This window comes from Aedes aegypti, chromosome 3 (genome assembly GCF_002204515.2).
Source record: "Aedes aegypti strain LVP_AGWG chromosome 3, AaegL5.0 Primary Assembly, whole genome shotgun sequence".
Lineage (NCBI taxonomy): Eukaryota > Metazoa > Arthropoda > Insecta > Diptera > Culicidae > Aedes > Aedes aegypti.
Genome location: NC_035109.1, coordinates 175,443,207 through 175,470,695, shown reverse-complemented (window position 1 = coordinate 175,470,695; position 27,489 = coordinate 175,443,207). Strand labels below are relative to the sequence as shown.

At 39.5% G+C, this 27,489-nt stretch overlaps 1 protein-coding gene and 1 non-coding gene across 2 annotated transcripts in view; both read right to left on the bottom strand.

Annotated features, from left to right (window-relative positions):
- The window catches only part of LOC5571592 (protein slit), a 646,439-nt gene that overhangs the window by 509,208 nt on the left and 109,742 nt on the right, over window positions 1-27,489 (bottom strand). The gene's annotated exons all lie outside the window — the stretch shown is intronic.
- Window positions 7,638-7,709, bottom strand: Trnat-ugu. The gene has a single exon. It is a non-coding gene; the product is annotated as a tRNA-Thr (tRNA).

The window sequence follows — 27,489 nt, the reverse complement described above, 5'->3', positions numbered from 1 at the left end:
TTCTACTTGTAAATTTTGCGAAAATGAAGCTGGAATTAGATTATTTATACCGCTTTTACAAAAGAGGTATTTCTTATTATGGCAATGTAAAAACCATATTAAAATAAGATTGTCGCCACTTATTTCTACTCAGTGAATCTACTAGTCATTTTCCTAAGAGTTCCTATGTATTCCCTACGTCGTATATGATAAAGATGTATCTAACTAGCTAATAGTAAGAGTGGCTACGGATCATTCTGGTTAGCAAAAGGCAAACTGAACGTCACCAATAGTATTAATGTCCACTTCGAATAGATTAATTATTTGAAATGGGCATCAATTCTATCAATGACGCAGAATGTCCGTTGGATTACATCCGAGATATTATTGCGTCTATGCCATATGAATTATCACGCGGCTTTAAGCAAAAAGTGCCAAAATGTGATACCACCACTACAGGTTACGCCTTTGGTTTCCATCATATGGGCTAATGGATTATGCCCTCCCATCGCGGCAAGGTCGCATAACCTACCGATCTACGAAATTTTTGGATTAGAAATTTTCTTTACTTTCTATGCCAGGGTTTCCAAACCGGTGGTCCGCGGACCCCTAAGGGGTCGTGACGACTTTTCAGGGTATCCGTAAAGCCGTTCAGAATAAGTGTCTTTTTTCTTGATTGATTAAAATGTAAGATATCGAATACAAAGTTTTTTTGCCAGAAAGCATTTGCTGTGTCAAATATTGTTGAAATTTAACTTATTTATCCTTTTATAATCAAGCATCTTACATACTTGACGGATAAGTGACAAGGTTTTCAAAGAGTTCTTGGAGAAATTTAAAACGTTATTCAACCCACGGTCAATAAGTTTCTCCTGAAAAGCCAATAAGAAAGTCCCTTAAAATATAAAAAGATATCATGTTTTGAGAGGTATTCTTTCTGATGAAGTTCTTGAGAAAATATAGTGACACTCGAGACAATCATCTCCTGTCAATATCTTATTATTTATTCTCGGCTCTTTAAATTTACTTTGGCAGGAGATTTTTGAAGATTTCTTGAAAGCTACAAAGCTCATATTTTTTAACAATGTTTACCGTTTATAAATAAATCATACTGCCAAGTTTTAAACTATTATACTTAGAAAATTCCCAACTTCAAAATGAATGTGATGAAGGTGTCTAAAAACAATCTAATTGCTATCGATGCTTGGATAAATTTCTGATCGATTAATGCTACAATAGACATTGTTGTTTCATAAACAACTGAATTATTACGTTGAAAATCTTCCGAAATTTCAATACATGTTCCAAACACCGTATTCACAAAATGCATCCCCAATACAGTAAACAAAAAATTAGTCCTACGTCAAAAGATGTTTGGTAGAATTTCAAACGTGATATTTTGGTACGCCTGTCATGTCAATTTTTAGGAGATTTGCATGAACATTGATTTCAAAAGCATCGTTATTTTTTGGGGTCGACGTGCTATTTGTAGAACTTCAAAGGGAAGCACTGCTATAAAAAGGTTGAGAACCACTGTTCTATGCTTTTGAGAATCTTAGTAGTAGCTAAACTTTAGCCCATTACCGCCCAAAATTGTACTTAAGGTCCGGAATTGTTATCAATAGTTACGTTCGCATAAAATAAACAAAGTTTCAGCAAACAAATTGAAGTCTATGGTGAGGATCGAAAAATAATCTTAAAAATGTGTCGTCGATATCTGATAGCTCCCTAGAATTCATTCAACATTTTATTAATACAAAATTAATGCTAGTTTATCCTTTAAAAGCAATAAACGTTGTAATAAATATTTTTGGTTGGAAACGTTCAACTATTTTACTTCCATGGAGGAGAAAAGTTGCACTTTTAACAAAAAAGTTAAAAGTTCAACTTTGACAACGCATATCTTTGTCGTTTTCTAAATGATTTGCAATTATTTTTCAGCAATGGAATACGACACAGTTCGAGATCAATATCCATTTAAAATTTATTGAAAATGATAGTATACTCAAAGTTTATTTTTTATAAAAGATTCTTCTTACTGTAAACTGGTACGGATTTGTGGCACAAATTAAGCAATGTAACAATATTTAAGGCGGTACATTATGGTTTTCTTGGTAGAAAATAAGTTACGGAACCACATTTCATATGTTGGGTTGAAATATAAATTTTTGATGACACTCCGAATGTGTTTTACTCAAGAAACCTCGAAAAAAACCCCTATTTTTAATCCTTTTTTCCCATAAATCAAAATTCGACCCGGTGACATGTAGCTTTTCTACATGAGTTTTATAAGAGAAGCCCAGCAAACAATTCTTGACATAAATAAAAACGTTTGATTACACTCTTATTATCTCCTAATCAAAAATTTACGAAAAATGTAATATTTTGACACTGTCTGTCTATAGAGCGAGATTCAAAGCCATAACTGGTGGATTACTCGACTACTAGTGTAGAAACCTATTTTTTTGATTACACTGTAAATTGATTTCAATATAGAAAATGACGAAAATCCTGTTTTTCATACTCTTTTACAATAAATCAAAATTTAATACGATGGCATTTTGTTTTGTTGCTATAAAAAAATTATTTTTGAGTGCATTCATAATATATTTTATTGCAAAAACTATAAAAGGATTATGTATTGGTTTGTAACTGGTAATAACTGTCAAACTGGAATGGGTTAAACATCATTAGGAACTGTTTTTTTTTCTGTTGGTTCAAATATACAAATTAAACAAGGAATTGTAATGTTTTACAGCAATCAGCTAGTAGAAGTCAATTGAAAATTTATGGTTTGAAATAGAAAGTTGTTATTATAATTAAATTGATTTTACTAGAATTACGAAAAAATGTTTTCGTAACTGTTGTTTTTGATCTAAAATTTAATGCGATAACTCGTAAATTCGTTTATTTCTGTCCGATCATCGTATGCAAACAAAGTAAGATAGAAAAAAAAACATAATTTGAGTTTTGATTTGAAATTAAACTTAACCTTGTAGGACATTTTTTTGTTTTTTAGATAAAATAAATTTTGAGTGTTATCATAAGTTTAATTCTTGCTAAAACATGTTCATCAGACATCTAAAAACAAATTATCGTCAAAAAACAACATACTATTGCTTCGCATTCTGATTTACAGACTCAAACCTTGAGTTTTAATAGCTTTCAAGGTTAAAAAAAATAAGTGTAAACAAAAAGCTTTATTTCTTCTTTTACGCGTTGATTTGACTTCAACAATCAATGCATTGTTGAAAAAATACATGTAAATAAATTTTGATTTATAGGCTAACAGTTGAAAAAAAAAAAGATTTTGAGTAGTTTTTGGGTAAAAGAAATATTGAGTGTTTTCCAAAATTTCTATTTCTGCTCAACCATATTTTCCAGACTTCTAGAATAAAATTTATGTCGAAAAAAATTGAATGTCATCGCTTCAAGTTTGGATTTTCTAGCAAACAATTTAATACAATGAGGGTTTTCTAATTTTTTAGGGAAATACAATTTGAGTGTAAATTGAAATTTTTATTTAGCCCAAACATGTTAAATAAACTTCCATAAGCAAATGAAAACAAAACAATAAAATATATGTTATCGCTTTGAATTTCTATTTATAGGCAAATATGATCAAAACTTGAGTTTCTTGTAATTATTTAAGCAAAAAAAAATTGAGTGTAATCATAAATTTCTCTTCCTACTCAAGTATAGTCACTGTTCTTGTACACTCAAATTGATAAATAAAAACTACATATCGTTGCCTTGTAGTTCAATGTTTATTTATGGTAAAAACAATTTTGAGTGTTTTCATAATTTACCACTTCTTTCGTATACCTAGTGGTCACTGAATTTGTACAAGTACGTTCATGCCAAAAATATATGCCATATATATTGATTTTTAGCCAAATAAGTTAAAAATCTAGGGTTCACCGTATTTTTTTTTTTTTTTTGTTAAAAATGTTTGATGTGTTATTCAAAATGACTGTGTCTGCTCAGATATGTTCGCTGGACATGTATAAGCAAATATATACCGGAAAAGCTAGATATCATCGCTATGAATTTTAATTTACATGCAAACAGATTGAAAATTTAGAGTGTCTCGTAGTTTTTTTGAATAACAATTTTTTTGAGTGTGATCAATAATTTATATTTCTACCTAAAATGTTTACTTGACTTCTTTAGTCGAATTGATGTCAATGAAACTGCATGCCATCGCTTTGAATTTTGTTTTATAAGTAAACAGTTTCAAATAAAGAATATTTATTATTATTTTTAGGTAAAAAAAATTTTCAGTGTGACCAAACAACTCTATTTCTGCTTAAACGATTTTGCTGCACTTTCACAATTCCTTTCATGTCGAAAAAACTATATGTCATCGCTTTGATAGACGGACCTCTGAGTTTTTCAGTGGGTTGGATGTGCAGGTAAATGGGGTACATTTGATTATCCTGTACCGCCGCCTGGTGAGTAAATTCAAAAATATAATGTCAACTGAGTGGCAGATATCAGGTACCGGTTTGATTCATATTACGGACACTTCAATCCGTAATATGAATCAAAACCATATATGATCAAGTACTCCAAACATGGTTTATTATATTTTGTATCGTTTTCAAGTTGTTTGCGCAAATCGCTGTCCTCAATTGAGGACGCTGGGCGTTCGGCGCCTCTGTCTTCAAAATAGGACACTGGGCGTTAACGGGTTAAGCATAACATTGTATGTTACAAGAAGAAACTAGTTTAGCAACACCTTTATTTCTAAGGACATTCAGAGAAAATGTTGTGAAATAGTGATCAATTTCGTATTGGTTGATATTTATATTTATTCCAGATATAGAGCATTGAGACCGGCATTTTCTGCGTTGTATTGAAATATTTATATCTGTATCAATCGTAGAATTCAAAATAACCCATAATTTCTAACCCAGTGTCCGAAAAATTTTCCACTATCGTATTTCCTTCTAATAAAGCTCCAATCCGACATAATTTAAGACAGATTCATCCAGACTGACTACACCCAACTGATGAGAGCCACAAACTAACTAGCCGCAACGACTAGGCGGCACCACGATGGCTTTCGGTTATGTTCCTATAGCCTTCTCCAGTCAGACGAATTGTACAATCTGTATATCTTTAGCTTTCAGTCGTTTGCAACCCAAACGTAGGGCCCTCTTCTCTGTTATCAAGCCCGAACACCAGCTAGTGAAGATTATAAATAAGAATGGAAGTTGCTGCTGCTGCTGCTTCTCCTATTGCAGCATCACAAGGACCAAAACAGAACGAGTGCTGATTTGAATATCTTAATAAAGTTAGAAAGAAGGAATATCTTCACCCAACGGTTGCTATTTTTCGAGCAACCCTGAGCATATAATTTAGAAAGGACTCGCTCGCTCGATCGAATCGAGAGCGAGAGTGGCAGCAGAGAAGGCACAAAATTTTCCACACAATTTGAATAAATTTGTATTAAAGGAGATTTTTCCCGCTGTTTACTAACCTCCGTCGAATGGGGGGTATGCTATGGTTTAGTGCCCGGGTGCCTTTTTTCCACACCAATGCACAGAAGTCATTCGTTTGTTGGGCGGTCGTTCTGTCGTTCACGGTGCCCCACCAGACTATTATTATGAAAAGAAAAATGTCCATCAAAATTAAGTACAGGGCTCTCGAGGTCATTCTGATACTCTGGTTCAATACAAATAAATCACTAGCAAGGATCTCCAAAAATGTTGATTTGGTGTTTTTTTGCAAAAAAAATCAAAATATTAGCTTTTTCGTAACCTTTGTAACCATACTCATTATCAGCTTGATAATTCTCCTCAACATCATCAGAGTTCGATGACATACTCTAAAGCAGCGTGCTGCCTTTGGCTCTTTGCGAGGGAGCAAAAAAATGCTAAGCAGAGAGGCTACGAAAAATGAGCGATAAAGATGCAGCACAAAACAGAACAGAATCAAATTCCATCAAAAACAGAATGCTCTCACAACTTCCCGAGGACTGTCTTGGTCGGGCGAAACACTCGAGAGTTCTTTTGAAGCATGAGTAGAGGTGAGCATCGCAATAAGGGAGTAAGACAGTACCCGAAAAAAATCTTCGCATTTTTTTGCATTCGAATTTCTTGAGGAAAAAATTAAAAACCGTAAAAAATTTTGGGTTCAGTTTTCACTCCTCAGAAAAACGGCAAAATCCTCTCATCTTTACATCGCAGAGGAGTTTGAGTTTCTATCGAGCCTGCTCTTGATGTAACTATTCGTTTAGTTTTCAACTGAGCACTTTACGTTGAAATTATCTTTTTTTTTGTATTCTCAACCATAACGGGAGTTATCACTACAATGTGAAACATCATCATTGTATGTCACAAGTGCTCCAAGATTAACAGTGTCTTCAACAACTTCAGACAAAACCTCATTGAGCAGGAAATAATCTTTATCAGTAGGGCTCTTACTACATATCTGCAACTTTTTTGGAATCGTTCGCAGCACAGTGGAATGAAATTTTGCTCTCTTGAAGAGAGACAACGAGGATACATTTGTTATGCTATCTATTCCACCCAAACAAACATGGTTGCATGCAGAGAAAGAAGCAGGCCTAGTGGTGTTGTTACTGAAGCAGTCCTTGATGAGAATGTGATTGAAGTTGTCATGTGCCTTGGAACACTAAGCTACTTTGACAAAGTAAGCCAGCTAGGAAAACAAAAAATATAAAAATGGCTATAATTATATACTAGTGCTATGCTAAAAAAATTTTAATCATGATTTCCTAAGATTTTTTCTACCGGAAAAAAATAGGCCTGGAGGTTCATAGTTATCTCAAGAATCGAGCCCTGTACTCAGTTTTGATGACCAATTTTTCTAATAATAACAGTCTGGAGGGGCACCGTTCCGGATCTTTCGGTGGCAGTGAGTAAGCTTTATTGAGATATTTATCTTTGTTACCTTTGTTCACATAAATAGTGGCAAATTCCGGGCGTTCACGGTAAAGCACGCTGCTGGTATGGATCACGGCGACTAGCACAACACCAAAAAACACGAATCAGTTGTTGTCATTGTTGGTGTAGCGTTTAGATGGCGTCCTCACCTGCGGATTATTAGAAGAGAAGAGAGGGAAGGGGTGTTACATGATTTGCATGAATAATTTGACTGTGTTGAACAAATTATGACCTAAAGGCAGGTACGTGAATCAGATATGTTCTTTGATGTTCGGGTTTGTGGTGTCGAACTGAAAATTCAACCACGTAATAATTTATTCCTGGATATTTTTTTCTTAGAACTGAAGTAAGGTAGAAAAATATGCACGACACTGAAAGATCCATTCAGAATTTCACGTCGATGTAGCCTATTCTGTAAAAGATTCTCGACTGAAGTAATTCGAAACCACAGCTCTCTACTGGAATTCTACTTTTAAATTCTCCTCTGTTTTTTTTTTTGTAATTCTATTACAAAAACAATCAAAAGAAATTCAGCAGATAATTCAAAATGAGCCTCTAGATTTCTTGAAATTATTGCCTATAAAGGAATCTCCAGAACATAACTTGCTTGAAGAACTTTTTAGGAGTAAATTGATACTTATATTGAGCTGTTCGGTAATCCAATCTGCATGGTTATTAAATTAATTACTCATTACGCGTGGTAAAGATGGACAAATTATGGGTGAAATTATGAAAAAAATCCACGTGCTCCGCTGGGATTTGAACCCAGGACTCTTGTATACAAGACGAGCGCTTTACCAACTAAGCTACCGAGCCACTTGGTGACCCAATAACTGAGTTGGTTACAAGTTTAGAATTGAAATCCCTACAGACCATACAGTTGTTGTGGAAGCGATGTAGGTACGATAGGCAATCAGTTTCAACACTAAATAAATCGCACTCGCTCCTTCCGTGTGCGTAGTGATATGAGATGGATGGATAAAGGTTATGAAAGGGGTCCGCGTGGTCTGTAGGGATTTGCATTGATGTTAATTTTGGGAAATTTGAAAAGCAACAGCTAGATTAATTTTCTGAAAAGCTTCTAGAAAATAGAGAGAGCAGTCATGAATGAAGCAGCTGAGAGCAACGTCAAGTACGTGAGACGGAGTCAACGGAACAATTGGTTTAATGAGGATCGCAAGCAGATTTTAGATTACAAGAAAGCAGTGTTGAAGCCGCTACAATAAACCCGACATAACATTAAATGTTATAAATGTAAACTAAAACATCGGACCATATCATCGCCAACGCTCATTCGTCCAAAACCGGGTAGAAGACCTGGTTTTGATCCGGTTTCACCGCTCGCCAAGAGCTCTCTCGTATCTATGTCATCTTCATCGCAAACGCCCATGATGCGTAGTTTTGACGTACTCGCAATCGATTCAAAGGCATGGCAGATCGCCCGCTGCCTTCTGCAGCTAGTCCGTCGTCCTTGTGCTTCCGCTTCCGGCACCTTGTCCACTGGAGTGCGTTCGTCGTCTCTTAGGAGAACCATATTCTCAACTTCAGATCTTCAGATCTCTAAAACTACTCCTGGGCCCATAACCACTTGCAGTGGAAATAAATACTTGTCGGACCTCAGATGTAGTTCCATTGACTTTAACCGTTAATCTGCTCTTCTTGCTCAATCAAAGTGTAAAGTTCCATGAACTCATCTGGTTGCTGCTCACACGTCAACGAAGAGAACGTTGCAAACTGTCCTCAACTTACTATTACCACATCTCGACTAACGATGATAATTGTCAGCTCCGGGTTGTTTATTCTGTATCCCTTCGTAATCTCGGCATGTCCGATGAAGTTTCTTTCTGCTTATTTTGAGTCGAATATCCTCCATTTCTGTTTTGGAACATGATACATTGCCTTTGATCCGAATACATACTTCGAGGTGGTCGAGATTAAGTTTCCTTTGGAACCACGCTTCTTCTAGCGTAATTGGTTCCAGATATCTAGGTGAACATCGATAAAAAACGCTGCCTTTGAAACAGCCTCGACGCAAAATTTCTTCGGTAGCCGAGCATCGATATACGGACACGATGCCTGGTGAACAAATACATCATGCTTCGTACTTCTTCTCATTCTCGAGTTAACGAACTCTGTTCCGTTGACGGTCCGAAGGACTTTCAGTTTCCAGCCAGATTAACGCTCCGCCAAGTATTCGAAATGCTCGTACGCTTCGAACAGTTGACCTTTCACTGTCAAGAAATACACGAACACTTTCCTACTTGCATCGTCCGTAAAAGTAAGAAGACATCGGCTTCCTCCGATTGACGGTATTTCAACGAGTATTAGATCACGCAGGAATTTTGCTCTAGAAACTTGAAGAAAACGGATATCTGGCCTGTTTACCTTTGATGCACGTTACGCTCTTCATGTTAGGTTCTTTCTTGAGCTCATTTCCATCCACCATTGTTGCCAATTTGTACATACCTTGTTGATTCAAATGTCCGAGACTCTTGTGCCATATTCCAGCTTAAACCGCCAGGATGGATTTGTGGGGTTTCTTTTGGTTCAAACGATTTAATCTATCTACCTTGGTTGTAGACGCGATGACATGTCCTCCTTTATCTTAGATTTGCCATATGCAAACTTGCTGCAGAATCAAACAACCAAGCGTCTTCTTTTCCGCTATCCACGGTCAGCATTGTACACTGAGCACTCCTCTTGGACTTAGAAGCACCCGACTTCTGGGGACAATACGCAGCAAATTGCCCGACTTTCTTGCATGTAAATCACGCTCCAGTCTTCTTTTCTGTTTTGGGTTTTCGTGGTTTTTGCCTCGTGGACAACGCACATTCACTTTACGTATTTAACGGTGGCTTAACATCATGCAATATCTTTACTTAAACGACGTCCGCTGATTGTTCGACTCCGGATATCTAAATTCCCATAACCATTGGGTTGTAAGAATCTGGGAGTTCTTACATCAGCAACGACGCCAGGCACAAGTCATTAACTGCAAATTCGTTCTCGCTCAAGCTGTTTGTTGTGGTGACTAGCTCGTCCACGCTTTTATAGTGATGAGTGATATGCAGAGACGCATGGTGGTGGCCGATCAATCAGAGAACTTGCAAGTTGAGGATCAAAGACCTGTTCTTCAACTTCTGCATAATAAACGTGCACAGCCCACCACTACGGAAGCACTGATGATTATAAAGACGCTTTTTATGCGCAGCTTGAAGACGAGTACGACAGCTGCCCATGCCACGACGTCAAAATCATTATAGGAGATCGAAACGCTCAGGTTGGCCTGGAGGAGGAGTTCAGACCGACTATTGGAAAGTCCTGTGCCCACCAGCTGACGAACGAAAACGGCTTACGACTTATTGATTTCGCCGCCTCCAAAAAATTTGGTCATTCGTAGCACCTACTTCCAGCACAGCCTTCCGTACCGAAACACCGGGAGATCACCACAGCAGACAGAATCACAAATCGTCCATGTTCTGATTGATGGACGGCACTCCTCCGACATGATCGACATCGGGACCTATCGTGGCACTTACATTGACTCTGACCACTATATGGTGATGGTTGAACTGCGCTTGAAACTCTCCGTCGTTATCAACGTACGGTACCATTGGCCGCCCCGGTATGACCTAGAGCGGCTTAAGCAACCGGATTATGCAACTACGTACGCGCAGCACCTCGATGCTGCATTACCGGAAGAGGGTGAGCTAGATGAAGCCCCTCTTGAAGACTGCTGGAGAACAGAAAAAGCAGCTATCAACAATGCAGCTGAGAGCAACGTGGGACGTGGGACGGAGTCGACGGAACGATTGGTTCGACGAGAAATGTAGGCAGATTCTGAAGGAGAAGAATGCAGCGCGGGTGGTCATGCTGCAGCAAGGGACCCGGCAGAACGTGGAACTTTAAATACGAAAACGGCAAAAGCAGACCTGCCTCTTTCAGGAGAAAAAACGCCGCATGGAGGTGACGGAATGCGAGGAGATGGAACAGCTGTGCCGATCTTAAGAAACACATAAGTTCTATCAGAAACTCAACGTATCCAGCAACGACTTCGTGTCGAGATTCGAAATGTGCTGGGATAAAGTTGGAAGCATTTTGACGGACGAGCGTGAGGTGATCGAAAGGTGGAAGCAGCACTTCGACGAATACCTGAACGGCGCTCCGATCACAGGTAATAAAGGACGGGACAACGGAGTAAATGCCTTCGGAGGAAATGGAAGGCAATCAGCCCCCACTTTAAGGAAGGTTAAGGATGCCGTTCACCAACTCAAGAACAATAAAGCTGCTGGTAAGGAGCTGAACTCATAAAGATGAGCCCGGAGAGGCTCGTCATTTGTCTGCATCGGCTGTAGGCACGATCTACGAAACAGAACAACTACCGGAGGAGTGAAAGTTAGGGGTAAAAGGCCCCATCTACAGAATAGGTAACAACCCAGACAACCAAAATGTACGTATAAGGCAATCACCTGGAGGCTTTGTATGTGAAAATTTTCACTCATAAGATGTCGCGAAAAGGCCTTCTACATACAAAAGTGGAGGCGATATGCGTGCATATATTATGTGATGAATAAATATTCTACCGAACTAACCTGTGATCTTTTGCGATTTAATTTATGATAACAAATGTTGATTTGACAGCTGCTACCGCTGCTACAGATTGATTCGATTTATTTTGTACGAGTGTACGGGACGAAACAAGAAGTGTTTAATGCGAGGAAACTCATCAATCTGACGAGTTTGTACACGGTGTTTTGCGGGTTTGATGTAATTAGTGTGAATAAACGAGTTGTAACGTGAACTTTCATGCGATTTCTGGTTGTCTGGGAAGTTAGATTGTGAGAACTTCCGAGCGATCATCATTCCAAATGCGCCCAACAAAGTATTACCGTCAAGCTACCATTCACCGTGCATTTAAGAAAAATCTACACTTCAAAAAATTATATAACTTTTCCAAATAATTTAAAGCGTACTAGAATACCACTACGTAGCGTGCAATTATATCATAATTCAGGGAAAAATCTAAAACTAGTGATGCATAACAAAAAATTACTTAAATTTATGTTTGAAAATGTCATGTTAAGGTCGCCTCGTACCGTTCTATGTCACCATTTACCGTGCACACTAGTGCACCATTCACCGTGCGTATAGTTTTCTTCATGATTTTATTTCGTATCTTGAAGAAAGGTTGTTGATGGAGTAACTATGTTGCTAGTAGCGTGCGCACTCATTTTTAAGAGTATTCAAATCTTCATTTACAATAAAAGCCATAAAAAGTTTAAACATTTGCTAAATTATTATTTTTTCATTAAAATCGTTATAGGAGGTTTGACTGTATTGTCCAAACCATCCCATATTCACTCAAAAATTAAATATGAAGTTGTTTAATCACGACATAACAATGAATCTAATATTACCGAATAATTTCATGCCTTTTAAACTAATGCACGGTAATAGGAACCATATATATTGAAAAGGGTCCATTCACCGTGCATTTGGGTTTCGACTGAGGCACAATAAAAAAATCTAATTTGCATTAAATCTCATTGCTCATACGATGAAATACATCTTACTAATAGTATCCACAGTGAAAACATGTTGAAATTTTGGGAAATTTCATACTCTAACGTTAAAATGAAAAATGTGATTTTTTAGCGTTTCTACTAAGAGTGTTGAAAAATCTCATTATCGAACAGAATTCACATGATTTTGACTACATAAACTAGGCTTCAGAATGCTTTGTGACAAAAACTACTTCATTTTATCAGTTTTATCTTATTTTGCTGACAAAAGAATAATTTGTGAAAATTGTATGAATATTCTGTAGCAATTTGTATATGTGCACGGTGAATGGAGGCCGCACGGTGACTGGTGACATAACGGTATCCCAGATCATCTTCTGTCATCTGTCACCTTTTGTAAACGAGTTCGTGGGAAGTTATCAAACCGGCTTCGTTGATGGCCGATCGACAACGGACCAGATCTTTACTGTACGGCAAATCTTCCAAAAATGTCGTGAATACCAGGTCCAAACGCATCACCTTTTAATCGGCATATGAGAGTATCGACCGCGTAGAGCTATGGAAAATCATGAACTAGAGCAGCTTTCCCGGTAAGCTCACGAGACTGATAAGAGCAACGAAACAGTTTCAGGCGAACATTCTAGTTCGTTTGGATCCCGCCGGGGACTACGACAAAAAGATGGACTTTCTGTTGTTCAATATTGTACTAGAAGCTGTCATGCGGATAGCTGGGCTTAACATCCGGGCTACAATTTTTACGAGATCCAGTCAATTAGTTTGCTTCGCGGATTTGTCGGCCGGACATTTGAAAAGGTGGAAGACCTGTACACCCGCCTGAAACGCGAGGCGGCAAATACTTCCAAGATGGTCGACGAGTTCATCTACCTTGGATCCTTGTTGACGGCTGAGAATAGCCGTGAAATACGGAGACGCATCATCAGTGGAAGTCGGGTCTACTATGGCCTCCACAAGTAGCTGCGGTCAAAAAAGATTCACACCCACACCATATGTACCATGTACAAATCGCTCATAAGACAGGTAGTTTTCTACGGGCATGAAACGTGGACGATGCTCGGCAAGGATCTGCAAACACTTGGAGTCTTCGAAAACCGGGTGCTTAGGGCAATCTTTGGCGGTGTGCAAGAAAACGCTTAACTCAACGGCAAACCCAGTATCCAAAAGTTGGCCGAAGCTGGAAGGATACGATGGACAGGGCATGTTGCAGAAATGCCGGACAGCAACCCTGCAAAGATGGTGTTCGCTTCGGATCCGGTTGGTACAAGAAGGCGTGAAGCGCAGCGAGCTAGGTGGGCGGATCAAGTGCGTATCGATTTGGCGAGCGTGGGGTAGAACCGAGGATGAAGAGATGCGGTCACGAACAGAGTATTGTGGCATGATGTTTCACTGTTATTTGTTTAGATGTTAACTAAATACATGAAAAAAAATGAATGAGTTCCTTACGAACAATGGTGTTGGGAGAAGGAATGAAAAATGGAAACTCACTGGAAGACCGAAGAATTCTCATGAGTGTCTCATGAAACGAAATGTTTTGATGAAGGAAGTAAACAATTGGAGTTCATTTCGGTACAGAAATCAACGGGCGACAAACGTTCTGTTAATTTTGTAAGAAATCCAAGGATGCCCAAAGAGGGCGTAAAATGATCTTGAATTACAGAGATAAACAAATTCAGGATATTCCTTCACTTGGCAGCATCCACGACACTGTTTTCATTCGAAACCTACAGAACAATACCAATTCAGTTCAAACATTCAAATTTGTTCAACAACGTGATCATTTTACCAAACGACCCGAAAGAAAAACAAATAGCTTTCCCAGTTTCAATTTCGATTTCATTTCCACTCAGCCGAAAGTAGTACCTATCAATTTCCCTATTGAAACCCCAAGTCCAATATAGCGAATCAATATGTATGCTTATGTGCCACATACCTGTCCGATGTAGATGGATTTCCGTTTTCTTCTCCTTCAAAAGAATTCAATTCGTTACAAATTGTTTACTAATGCTACGGCACCAGACAGGACTGAATGGAATTCGCATAGAAATCCATAAAGGAAGTAAAATATGACGATACCCAACAAAGGAGAACGAATCTTCTTCGGTAAGCCGATCCGGCCAAATGTCTCCCCCGAGATGGTGGGTAGTGTGGCAATGAAGGAAACGTCTCCGGGCTGAATTGACTTCTCAGTACCCCTTAGTCAGTGGATTCGAAGAAGCCGCGCCTCGCTCTACGATCAAATAGCCGAATCGTTCGTTGTTTATTTCTTTATACACTTGAGATGTTTTACATTCTTTCAATTTTTTCTCGACGCACTTCATGTGCTCCATTCGACTCGCCATCCACCCCCACGCAAGTGATGGAGATGAATAAGAAAAAAAACTCGGCCGGAAGTTTGGAAGGAGTTACAAATCGCCTGGAGAGCCTTTCCGTATGAGTTTCCCATTTTCTTTTCTTTTTTTTTGCGAACGAATCGACACGACTGCGGAAGCGGTATGATGCTTGATTGGTTTGGCCGGCTGTTGAGAGGAAATCAATTGAAAGCGCTAGACCATATTGTTGAGGGGGGATGGATGAATAAAATGGAAAAATCGACACTTTTCGTGAATTGAGCCGAGTCGAAAGAAGAGAGATGTGTGAGTATGGAAACAAAGGAAAAAAGAGTGTGCATCACACAGTTCTGAAAATCAGGAATTTAAATGTGCACATGAAGTGAGCCGTGTAAATAAATGATAAAGTGTGAAACACCGCATTTCCATCCCGTGTATGGCGGGGGGGCTTCCATAGCGTAGTGGTAAAGTCAGCGGCTGAAGGTGTCTGGATTCGATTCCCGGTTGGCTCAAGATCTTCCGTTATGGGAATTTTCTTGACTGTTATCTTATCTGTTATGGTATACGAATGCAAAATTGACAATTATGGCAAAGATAGATCTCAGTTACTAACTATGGAAGTACTCATTAAACACTAAGCTGACAGGGCTCTGTCTCAGTAGGGACGTAATGCTGGAGCTCTATGTCGCAGGTAGTAGTGCGGAGAGCTCAGGAGTCGGTAGAGCGTAGAAATACTTGAATCGTTTTACGACTGACAGCCAACAACAGCGCTTCGGTGGGTAGCGGGAAAACCTTTTGTCACTTTGGCCCATGAACACGGAAATTGCATTCGCAGCTTGCTCCGTAGGCGCTTCTGCAGCACTGGTGATAACTGGAAAGTGTTCTTGAGTGAGCCGTTTCGTGTCAGGTTCAGTGGGATCAGAAAAATCTCACGCCTTTTTTTTAGAAAAACATGCAGCTGGATGGTAAACGGAGTAGTGTCTATTACGTTGTAGTCCGTAGAAAAAACCATGTGTTAAGATTCACAAGCCTGTCGAGCAAAACGATTCCAGTGTGAGTTGCTCGTGTTGCCATAATATCGATTTCTGTAATGCGCTGCATTAAGTTCAATTTTACATGGTACTCGATGATGCATAGTGTAACAAGTACGCTTTCTAATTTAATATTTATCTATGTATTATATTCGTTAAATGTTTTCCATTAAATAGTTATCGCATGTCCATTCGTTTTTATCATTTATTCATATATAAATTCACCGCATTAGATCGTCCCTTCTGTAGAGTTGCTAATGACATACGCTTGCACAAATGAGTTCGCTACAGCAGTTACACGCGCCTAAGAAAAGAACCCAAGCCAGCCCAAATTGTCAACGCGCGCATATTTGCGATGTCTCTCGGCGGACATCGACCTGCCCAAAATCCTTTCAGGATCCAATGACCTTTCCCGTTCGGCTTGGCACACTCCTACCGAACTTGGGGAGAGAATTTGCCTTAACGTGCTAATGCGGCCGTTGGAAAGAGAGGTCGCAATGCCATTGAAGTTTCGGGTCCAAATTTTGAGAATTTTTGCACTCGCGAAATTGGACTTCGTCCCATTTCGCGACCTCTAAGCCGAAGGTCACAATTTAGCGGGTATCTGAGGACAATTCCCAGCCTTGATCGTCCACTTCGTTTCGAACTGTGGAAGAGGCAAGAGTGGTTGAAGTTCTGTATCGCGTCGTGGTGTGTTTCATTTGGTAAAGTTTAACTACATGAGAGTTCTTAGTAGGATTACTAATATTAGTTCCCTGTCCAGTAGTGCTAGTTCGACTGCTTAAGACTAGTAGGAGTTTTTCTAGATTAGAGAATAGTGCGTGTGTTTTAACCAATATTCCGGGTAAGAAGCTACTTTGCTGTATTGTGGGTTTGTAGTGAAACATGTGCGTTGTGATCCTTTTGTGTGATAGGATTCGTGGCAGCAGTGGCCATTGCCGGCACACCACCATCCACCAGAAACCCGCTCTTGACCCCACCGTTCGATTTCGGAGGATTCCCGGGGCACACGTGACCGGAAGAGGGTTGCGCCGCGCCATTCTGCGCCAGTAAGTTCATCAGCGTCGATCAACTCAACCGCCAAGAAGGAGGGAGACGAAGAACGCACGTGCCGCGTTCACGCGTAAGTCCGCGGATCCAGTGAGGACTAACGGAATGGACCGTTGATCGCATCCGCGATCGTGTACCGGCCGGAGTAGATGCCGATGCAGCTCCGTGTCCACCGGTAGTCCACCCCCACCATTCGTAATTCACCCGCAACTCGTAAATCCATGGTAGAGTAAGTACCAGGCATGCATGTTTTTGTTGTATCGTCCATGCGCATGAGACAGAACGGCACATTCGATATCCCGTGTCCGTCTCGAAGTTATTAATGATTCATTGAGCACGTTATCGCCAATACCCGAAACCCACACCCGTAGCCACCAAACACACACACCGAGAAGAAGAGCCCGTGCACGGCAAGCGCCGTAAGAAAGAAAGAGAATGAAGTAGGAGATAACACGCACGCTAGAGTAGAGGAAAGGGAACAGAAGGCCTAGGCAAACATGTAGAGGGAAGAGCATTTTGTAAATATATATTATAGTAAACCATATGCGTTATTCGTTAGAGCTTTGCTCTGAGCTTTTATAGCTAAGTTTTGTGTGCAATAAATGTGTCAGTGGTTCCCAATCTAAATTGTTTGATGTAGTCAGTTGAAGAAATTAGTGTCTTGTGAGGGATTTTCATGTAGTTCGTTTTCGTTTCGCTTTTCTTGTAGCTTGTTTTACTGGGTAAGTCAGCCCGAAATCGACCTTTAACCATTCTCAAATTGGAGACAGTTTGGAATGGAGTGATTTTCATACTGGGCCTGTGATGAGAACACCCCGCTCCAGTGATTAAGGTTTCTTAGAATTTTAGGAATTTGTATTTGGAACTTCAGTGGTACTGATGGCCTTTAGCCTCTACCGAGAAGTACAACGGCTAATTTAACGCAGCCAGTCAGCTTTCTTCCCAAGTTCTTTAAAATTAACCCCTCCCTTGAAGGGTCTAAGGCCGGGCAAACCTGCAAACTGCTGGGTGGTCTCCTTTTAGGAGTGGCGCTAAAGCCATCCACTTACGAACGGGAAGCGCGACGGGCTGGCGGGTTACAATAATAATTATTCAAGACAATCATAAGATCTTAACAATTGTATTCTAGAATCATTTACAATCAGGACTATAATGACGAATGCCATTGGCTTAGCTTGGATTTTTTCTGGGGGGCAGGGATGAGAAATGTACTGTAGCAAACATTTACCACCTCGACATTCACATTTTTCTACACGACCATCAAAATCCGAAGCAAACCATGACCGTTCAAAACAAAAAAATGTCACGGCTCTTCAAAACTGTAATCTTCTTCTTCCCAACGTTTTTTCAAACTCGAATGCGAAATGACTCGATCACAGTGGTGACACGATTTTTCCGTTTTTCGGGGTTTTGCATTTTTGCTCGATAAAGGCAGCATGAAATTGAACTTTTTTATATGTATCGCAACGGAATGATTGTGCTCTTGCTGTTAACGCTAATAGATACCAATTAGTTGAAAACACAAGCGAAATATTAGCGATTGAATTATTTTACATTTTTTCCAATCATTCACCTCGAGATGGCTGCCCGAAAACGGTCAGAGTGGAGAGACAAAAACAGTCAAGCAGTGTGTGAACCGTTGGCAGCGCAACACCTGATGGTATTGATGCTGCTTCTGCTTTGTGTTTTGGTTGACTGGCAGAATCGATGAACTGTGGCAAATTGTGATCACAGTTCTCAAGCCTGCTGGGGGGGATCTAGGGGGCCCAAGCAAATTCTTGTTTTTCAGAAGTAATGTCGATCGCAGTAAGATTTCAACGATTTTCGTAGTTTGCATAGATATGTACATCAGTTGTATTTGTAAATTTAAATTTAAGTTTTCACTGAGTCTCTCCTGGGATTCTGACGGAAAATTGTTCCCGGGATTGGTAGTTGTTATTCAACAGATTTTTCGTGGGGTTTCTGATTTTACCATTTTTTTTCGAACAACATTGATAGTAATCGCTTAAAGAAATCTTATGATGAATTCGGGCAGAGAATGCTTTGAAAACTTTTTTAGACATTTCTGCAGGGAGGAGATCTACATACCTTTTACGTATAAATTCTAATTGTTAGTTTTAAATATCATCCTGTTGTTCGTTAATGATTTGTTTAGGGTTTTGTGGAATAACTGAGGATTTCTCCAAAAAAATAGTACAAAATATTTTGAGGGATTAACAAAATTGTCTTCAAGATCACCAAACAAGAAATCCTTCTACAAATTGTTAAGAGTGTTTATCAACAGTTTTTTCAACCTTGCTTTTGAAATTCCTTCTGAGAATTCTCTTCAGGTTCCTTCAAAAAATCAATCAAAAAACTCCTCGAAAATTCTTCTTGGCAATAGAACTGTATGATACTTCCAGGTGTTATTCTACGGATTTCTCCTAGTATAGAGTAAAGTATGGCAAAAGTTCGAGTGAGGAAAGAGTTTCTTTTTAGGATTTCTAGATCTATTCGAAACGAACCTTATGAATACCAAGGTGGTACGAATGCCTTTGAAGTAAGAGACTTTCACTGAAAATATCATGAGAATCGATTGAGATTTGACAAAATTATGAGTATTTTTTGTGTTTTGACGTAAAAATTGTATTTTTTAGTTTTTGTTAAACTTTCTTTGCATGGAATGGAACCAAATAAAGATAAAATCCTATTCTGTTTTATTTTATGTAAGGGCGTTTCTATCATAAGGATATTTGGAGGTGCATAATTTATAATATAAATGCTTGTAAACAATTTTTGGCTCATAGTGAGGCAAAATCACGAATTAGTAGGGCAAAATTTCGACCCATGTACATTATCTACCATAAGTATGAAATCACATCACCTAGTATTGCAACACCCCAGTTGAATATTGCAGCACCCCGAAAAGTTTAACATCACCTAAACACTATCATATTAATGATGCAGTATCTCGAAATCATTACTTCCTGCAATGTTGCGGTCTTCAGCAAAGGTATTCAGCAGTCACATGGCGTTCATTAGGTAAGGTTTTGGATGCGCAATTGTTCCGCTACGTTGCACTAGTATGCATGTAATTTGGCCATATTCCATACTCTAGCTTATGATCCCGACCTAGAAAGTTGTTCAAAAACAATTTGAGGAAACATTGTTTGGTATTTGGAAATTTTGATATTTGCATATTTTGGAAACAAACAAATACCTCTTTTCATATTCATATTGTATTATATTATATTCCACCATGTTTCGATATTTTTAAGTGGCTACTCGAGTAGCACACATGTTATAACGGAGGCAGAATAACTCTCATATGACCAGATCTGGTTATATAAGAGTTATTCTGCCTCCATTATAACATGTGTGCTACTAGGGTAGGATCATGAGCTAGAGCTTTCTATAATATGACCAAATCACATGCACACTAACGCCACGTAGCTGCAAAATTTCTAACTAAACAGGGCTGCCTCAAATTGCTTTCAAGTTTCTGAACAACCTTGCTGAAGACACGAGTTTTCTAAGTTTTTGGGATCATGAGGGATGGTACACAAATTATGTATGTCACGCTAAATTTCAACTTTTTTGAACCCCTCCCCCTATGTCTTTGTTGAAGTCCTCCGAAAATTTTGTAAGGCTTGTAATGCTTTACCTCCTTCCCCCTTGGAGCGTGACGTAATTTGTACATGACCCCTGAGCTAGAACTTGCTATAATATGACCAAATTACATTCACACTACCGTCACGGTGTCCGGCCATTCAGCCGAATGCTGTTTGGCCGAACGCCATTTAGCCGAATGCTGTTTGGCCGAACGCCATTTATCCGAATGCCATCTGGCTGAATGCCGTTTGGTTCGCACTATTTTCACAAGGTCCCATATTGGGTTTATCCTTGTGGAACGAGATGTACGACGGGATCCTATTGTTGCAGCTACCCAGGGGCTATTTCTGACGTAGAACAGTGAATGAGATGCAGGAGAACATGCTGGTGAAGGATTTAATCTTCACGGTCAAGAACTGTGGGCTTCGTAGCCGTGCGATTAGTGTCACCGAGGTATTTAGTCGCATCGTGCTAAGGAGTGTGGGTTCGATTCCCGCCTCAGGCCGAAAACTTTTCGAGAGGAATGTTTTCTGACTGTGCCACTGGGCGTTGCATGCTAGTCCGTTGTTTAGTGTGATGCTTCCTTCAAAGGGCAAATAGCCCACTGGAAGCATTAACGTGTAGTGTCTTTAACTAGATCCATGAGATTAAGTTGAAGACCATCACAAAACGGAGGTGCCACTGCAAAGCCAGTTCAACTCGTCAAGATTCTGGGGACATGCAAGGGCGTTCGGCTAAATATGAAGAGTCCAGTCTGTTATAGACGTGAAAATGCGGCGAAGGTGACCAGCTCACTAACAAGGATTGTATCCAACATTGGCGAACTAAGAAGCTGTATTAACGTTCAACGATCCTTCATCGTAATCATCGTCATCATCGAAACTTCAAAAGCAGTTTTCCTGTTCAAAACTGAAATTTCTTCGACGAAAATGAGTTCACTGTCTTTCGGTTGGAGAATAGAATACAGTAAGCATATTTTCATACGAAATTTCATGATTTTGAACGAAAAAACTGCTTTTGAAAATTCTCAAATCGATTACGGATCCTGCCTCTTTAAGCAATGTCTCTAGAAGGTTCCGGGTCATTTGACCGAATGCAATTAGCATGAATTTGCAATGAATTCTAAAGAACAGTTTATTCATAAAGAAGGATGAATTATCAATTATATACAGCCCTTTAGTGTTAATTCAAGAAACAGTCAATGCTGAAAGAAGAACATCCTAAATATAAGCAATTATTCACTTCTTTGCTAGCGGTAATAGCTGCCAGCAGAGGGTTTAGCATTGCGATTGTTGTCAGCTTTTGACAGATACTTAAACGGTTTACGATTTATTCGTCCTTCTGTAACATCAAGTTGCTTCAGTCATTCTGATCGTACTTAGTAAATTAATTAATTTCTAGCAACCAAAAATGTGACTTCTTCTTTACGCGACGAAGAAATAGTGAGCTTATTTGACGTAAGTTTTCACCGAGTCGTTCGGTTCACTGATATACACAATCAATGGTGCAGAGCTCAGTTCACATGTTGCAATCTTAATTTTGGAGGAGAATGTCATCTCACCTAAGTTAACCCTTATGCTAAAAAAATACTTTTTAATAAGACTCTTCATAAACGTATTATGAGGCTTATTTCCAATAACTATGAAAAAAGTTCAAATTTGAAATAACAGCCTTTATCAGAAGAAGGGGAAATCTCGTATATAAATTTAAGCAAGTGTTATTCAAATAATTGTTATATCAGTTTAACTACAAAAAAACTGCCAATAATTTAAATAAAGGTAAAATTCCCTATCAAAATATGAGCTAAATTATTGCCAATAATAAAGAAACCAGTACAAATCGAAAGAATAGCCTATGCTTAAAAGTTGGAAAAATGTCTGATGAAATTATCAAAAAACACTTCAAACCTCGTCTCACCTTACCTTATGGCACAAATCTTTTACAACTTCTAACTTTTAGCGCACATCTCCTAGTTGGTGAGAATCGGTTCGCTGATCATATGGTAACAATAATTAGATGCCTTTGAGAAAAATGAGTCGAATCACAGACTAATACCAATTTTATCGACCTGGGCAAATAATAAGCTTGACGACATGAAACTTTCGGTAATATCAAGCTTGCCTCAAACAGGATCTGCATCGGGTCGATGACGCGTTGTCAGCCGTTGAGACTTACCTAAAATTTGTCTAGGGGGGGGCTTAGCCCTGAACTTTGTTACATCAATATCATCAGTTTGCCGGGCGCCGATAAACTGGAAGCCGAACTCCAACCGGAATTGTTAAATCGATCGCAGTACTCAAGTCAACTTAACGGATAAAGAAGAGATTTTCGGGATTGTAGGGCTCCAGCAGTATAAACGTTACCCCTAAGTGGAACTTGCGGACCACATCCTCTTTCCGAAGCCCCTGCAAAAACTGTAGACCACGGCTACCATCAATATAGAAATTTCTCCAATCAGAATTGGTGGGTCATTGCCGACGCCTGGAGGATTCAGGAGACGAATAAAAGATAAAGAACAAACAGAAAAAGATGGAGGAAGGAAGAAGCGGAAAAACGCTTAGTAGAACTCCTTTGAAAGATTTCAGAAGAGTAAATGATGGAAAGTAGAGGCACGAAAGAATACAACAAGCTATACCTGGAATTGAGCGATATACATGAGCGATATACATGATCACCTATGTTAAGGCTCTTGATGAAGTCTTTCAAGAAGCTGAAGATCGGAACCATAACTTCGAGATGACTATGATGGGCACCTAGAATGTGTTCGTCAGACTTGACATGGACACTTATTGTCCTAATAATATTAGTCGGTTAGAGTCTTCTTCGCTTTTTTCCAAACAGCTTCACCAAAGGTTCTTTTATTGTACGCATACAAAACAAGAAGTTTGCCGTATTAATGAAAAAAAAAACTACGTACCGTACAGATTCATCATATTGGTGACTCCTTTCCTGAATATGATGGATAGCGTATTCGAAGTTCTCCCTACTAGCGTTTTAATATCTGGACGTTGTTATTGTAGTGTCCGGATCGACAATTGCAGGTACATGCAAGAAATGATGAATAGCCTTCTTACACTTAACCAAATGTGCTTCTTCCGTACCATCAGACAAGGGCAAACAGAATGACCCCAGAGCTCGTTATTGGAGTCCTAATAAAAATGTAGTTTCAAGGCTGACTTGCAAATCAGCAGAACTTTGGAAATGGGGAAGTCATATTTTTCGTCGAATTAAACGCATCTTTTAACATATGAATAAACATCCCCCTGTAAAATTCGTATTTTTTAAGTCAGACACAATCGTAGCTTCTTTCTAATGCATTAAAGCTTAGCAGCTTTCGGCCTGCGGGATTTTTCTTCAGCCGTAAACAAATATGTGAGAATGAAGGAAGTCTTTCCTCAACTCTTCGACATTACCATACTTTAATTCCCACCCAAATCCGACTACGCAACATAATCCGCTAAAATCAGTTCCAACGTGTTGACGACCAATTTTATTAGAACCTTAAGCTAGATTGCTTCACCGTATTACACCTTAAAAGGAATCGACGACCGGTGATGGCGGCGCACGCAAGCAAGCAACACATCCTCCCCAATAAATTTAATTAATCCGATTAACCGGAAACCGTTAAATCGTTCCCCGTACTTCAACCGTCATGAACCAGACAGGCAGCCAGTCAGCCAGCCAGTCAGTCAGTAGTCAAATAAAAGGCAGACATATTATCAAATAACATAATTTATGAGACAATGAAACGGCAGAGTGTGGCTTCCATGTGTGCTCACTGTTCAACTCCGGCCCGAGCGACACCCCTTGAGTGAGACTAATACGTATCGTGCTGGGTGTCTTCCATTGAGGGAATTTCGTGCCAATAATAGCGCCTCGGAACGGAAAACTTTTTCCTACGGACAGTGTAGGACGGTGCATTTGGAACTTTTTCAATTTTCCATGCCGAAGGATCAACTTTAGTATTTTCACATCAAGTCACACATAACATGAATTTCATCATATACAACAAATCTCGTCCAAATCTACAACTATGCTGAAGATGCCATTAGATTTTTTTTTTAATCATGTCAATTATTATACAAGTCAAAAATTTCACTTAGGTTATTGTTTTTGAAAGTGTGATTAGTAAAATTTCTTGAAAACCTATGTCGAAATTCATATTACGTCTGAGAAACTGTGAAAATTTTATCTAAATCGGTCCATAACTAAGCTAGGTCTAACCCTCTAATGTTGATCAATTTGTATGGAAAATCAAAAAAAAAAAAATGCAAATATTTTGTCCACTACTGTACATCTCGCTCTCCCCCACTGTGGCTGTGGTCCTGCGAAGGGTTCCATTCTTCCGTTGGCGCGAAAAAGGAACTTTTGTTCGGGCGAAAATAGCAGAACAAAAAATGATCTCATGCGGTGTCAATTTATTGCCATATACCATTATTATGTTCTCGGGAACCGCACCAACCGAGTGAGGATTTGGCCGCAAAGTTCCTTCCCGCACGCGAGGCTTTCTCCAGTGCATCTCCCAGAGCGGCAGGGTGGCCAGGTTGTTAAGTCGAGAGATATTGAACTGAAGAGAAACTGAATTCAAAAGTACCAACAACAGTTTTGGAAGCAATTTTAAAATACAACAAATAAGAACGAACAAATTACAAAATATTTATCACTAACAATTTGTGTAATTTGTGCTAACGTAAGAGCAACATGACATATACGAAACGCGACGCGAGACAAGACATAACACTTAGGGTAGGTGTACCAGTTATGGACATAGTGGTTCCCTATTTCGCCATACGGGATTACTGGAATGTCTTTAAATTTTGAAAGGTTTTGTAGGTTCTAGTAGTAAGATTCAAGATATATCTTGATGTTTGAACATTCTAAAATATTTGAAATGTGAAAGTTATCGAAATTTCACGTACGGTCAAATAGGGAACCACTATGGCCATAACTGGTACACTTTCCCTATAGTTCTTACAAACGTCAAGAAAGTTTAAAAAATTACCTTTCTGTCGACCGGTTTGATTGGTTTTGAAAACATTATTTGGATATTGTTACATCAACCTTATTGCAAACCAGACTTCGGAAAGGCCACTACGAAGCATTTTTTTTCACGTAGTTTGAAATATAATTTATGTTTCACACACTTTGCTATGTGCCATAAATAATGTTTTGAAAGCTCACCCTATACTATTTATATGGTGGGGCATGTAAAACTAATAATCGCATTAGTGACTTTTATTCAAAAAAATGATTTTTTTTCTGAAAAGCTCATGAGAAAACAGAACTAACAATACATATTTTGAATAAGTCTTACTAAACATGTTCTGCATATAAGGATATTAAAAGTACTATGCATACAAGATAAAACAAATTTTTTGGAGAACATCTTACAATGTGACGAGTTGGATCTGTTTAAAAAAAACTCCTAAAAAGGAGTCATGGGTTCAATCCCTCACGTCGTCCGTAGGTAGACTACTTTTTAAATGTATCTTAGTAGTGCAATCTGCATTTCATTTCATTTATTTAGTTAACATCTATACAGATAACACTGAATCAACAACTTCACGTCACAATACTCGGTTTGCGGCCATATCTCTCCATCCTCGATTGATCGGCCGTATGAGTGATTTGTACATGGTACGTTTGGTGAAGGTGTGAATCTCTTTTGACCGCAGCTTCTTGTGAAGGCAATAGTAGGCCCCACTTCCACTCGAACGTATCCCCGTCTTTCGTAACACTGCTATCTAAGCGAACCCTGTCGCGCTCGATCTCACCAGCTAGCATGTGCTTTGTCTTGGTCGCATTCGCTTTTGCTGCCTCGCGTCTCAGGCGGGTGTACAGGTCTGCAACCTTTTCAAATGTTCGGCCGACAATGTCAATCTTATCCGCGAAGCAAACAAATTGACTGGATCTCGTAAAAATCGTACCCTGGCTGTTAAGCCCGGCTCTTTGTATAACACCTTCAAGCACAGGCACGAGAGTTCATCACCTTGTTGTAGTCCCCGGCGGGATCCAAAAGAACTGGAGTGTTCGCCTGAAAGCTTCACACAACTTTGAAAACATTCCGTCGTCGCTCTTATCAGTCTCATGAGCTTCCCGGGAAAGTCCATGATTTTCCATAGCTCTACGCTGTTGATACTATCGTACGCCGCCTTGAAATCGATAAAAATGTGATGCGCTGAGCCTTGGTATTCACGGCATTTTTGGAGGATTTGCCGTACAGTGAAGATCTGGTCCTTTGTGATAGACGACGGAAAAAAGTCTGGGATAATATCTTGTAGGCCGCATTTAGAATGGTGATCGCTAGAAAGTTCTCACAATCTAACTTGTCGCCTTTCTTGTAGATAGGGCATATTACCCCTTCCTTTCACTCCTCTGGTTTCCCAGATTGTGCTTATCAGCCGATGCAGACAAATGGCCAGCCTCTCCGGGCCCATTTTTACGAGTTCAGCTCCGATACAATCCTTACCAGCAGCTTTATTGTTCTTGAGCTGGTGAATGGTATCCTTAACCTTCCTCAAAGTGGGGGCTGGTTGGTTTCCATCGCCCGCAGTACTGACGAAGGCATTTCCTCCGTTTTCCCGTCCTTCATTGCCTGTAATCTGAGCCGCCATTCAGGTGTTCGTCTAAGTGCTGCTTCCACCTTCCGATTACCTCACGCTCGTCCGTCAAAATGCTCCCATCCTTATCCCTGCACATCTCGGCTCGCGGCACGAAGCCGTTGCTGGATGCGTTGAGCTTCTGATAGAACTTACGTGTTTCTTGAGACCGGCACAGTTGTTCCATCTCATCGCATTCCATCTCCTCCAGGCAGCGTTTTTTCTCCCGAAAGTCTGCTCTTGCCGTTTCCGTCTATAACGTTCCATGTTCTTCTGGGTCCGTTGCTGTAGCATGACCGCCCACGCTGCATTCTTCTCCTCCAGAATTTGCCTACATTCCTTGTCGAACCAATCGTTCCGTCGACTCCATCCCACGTACCCGACGTTGCTCTCAGCTGCATTGTTGATGGCTGCTTTCAGTTTTCTTCAGCAGTCTTCAAGAGGGGCTTCATCCAGAT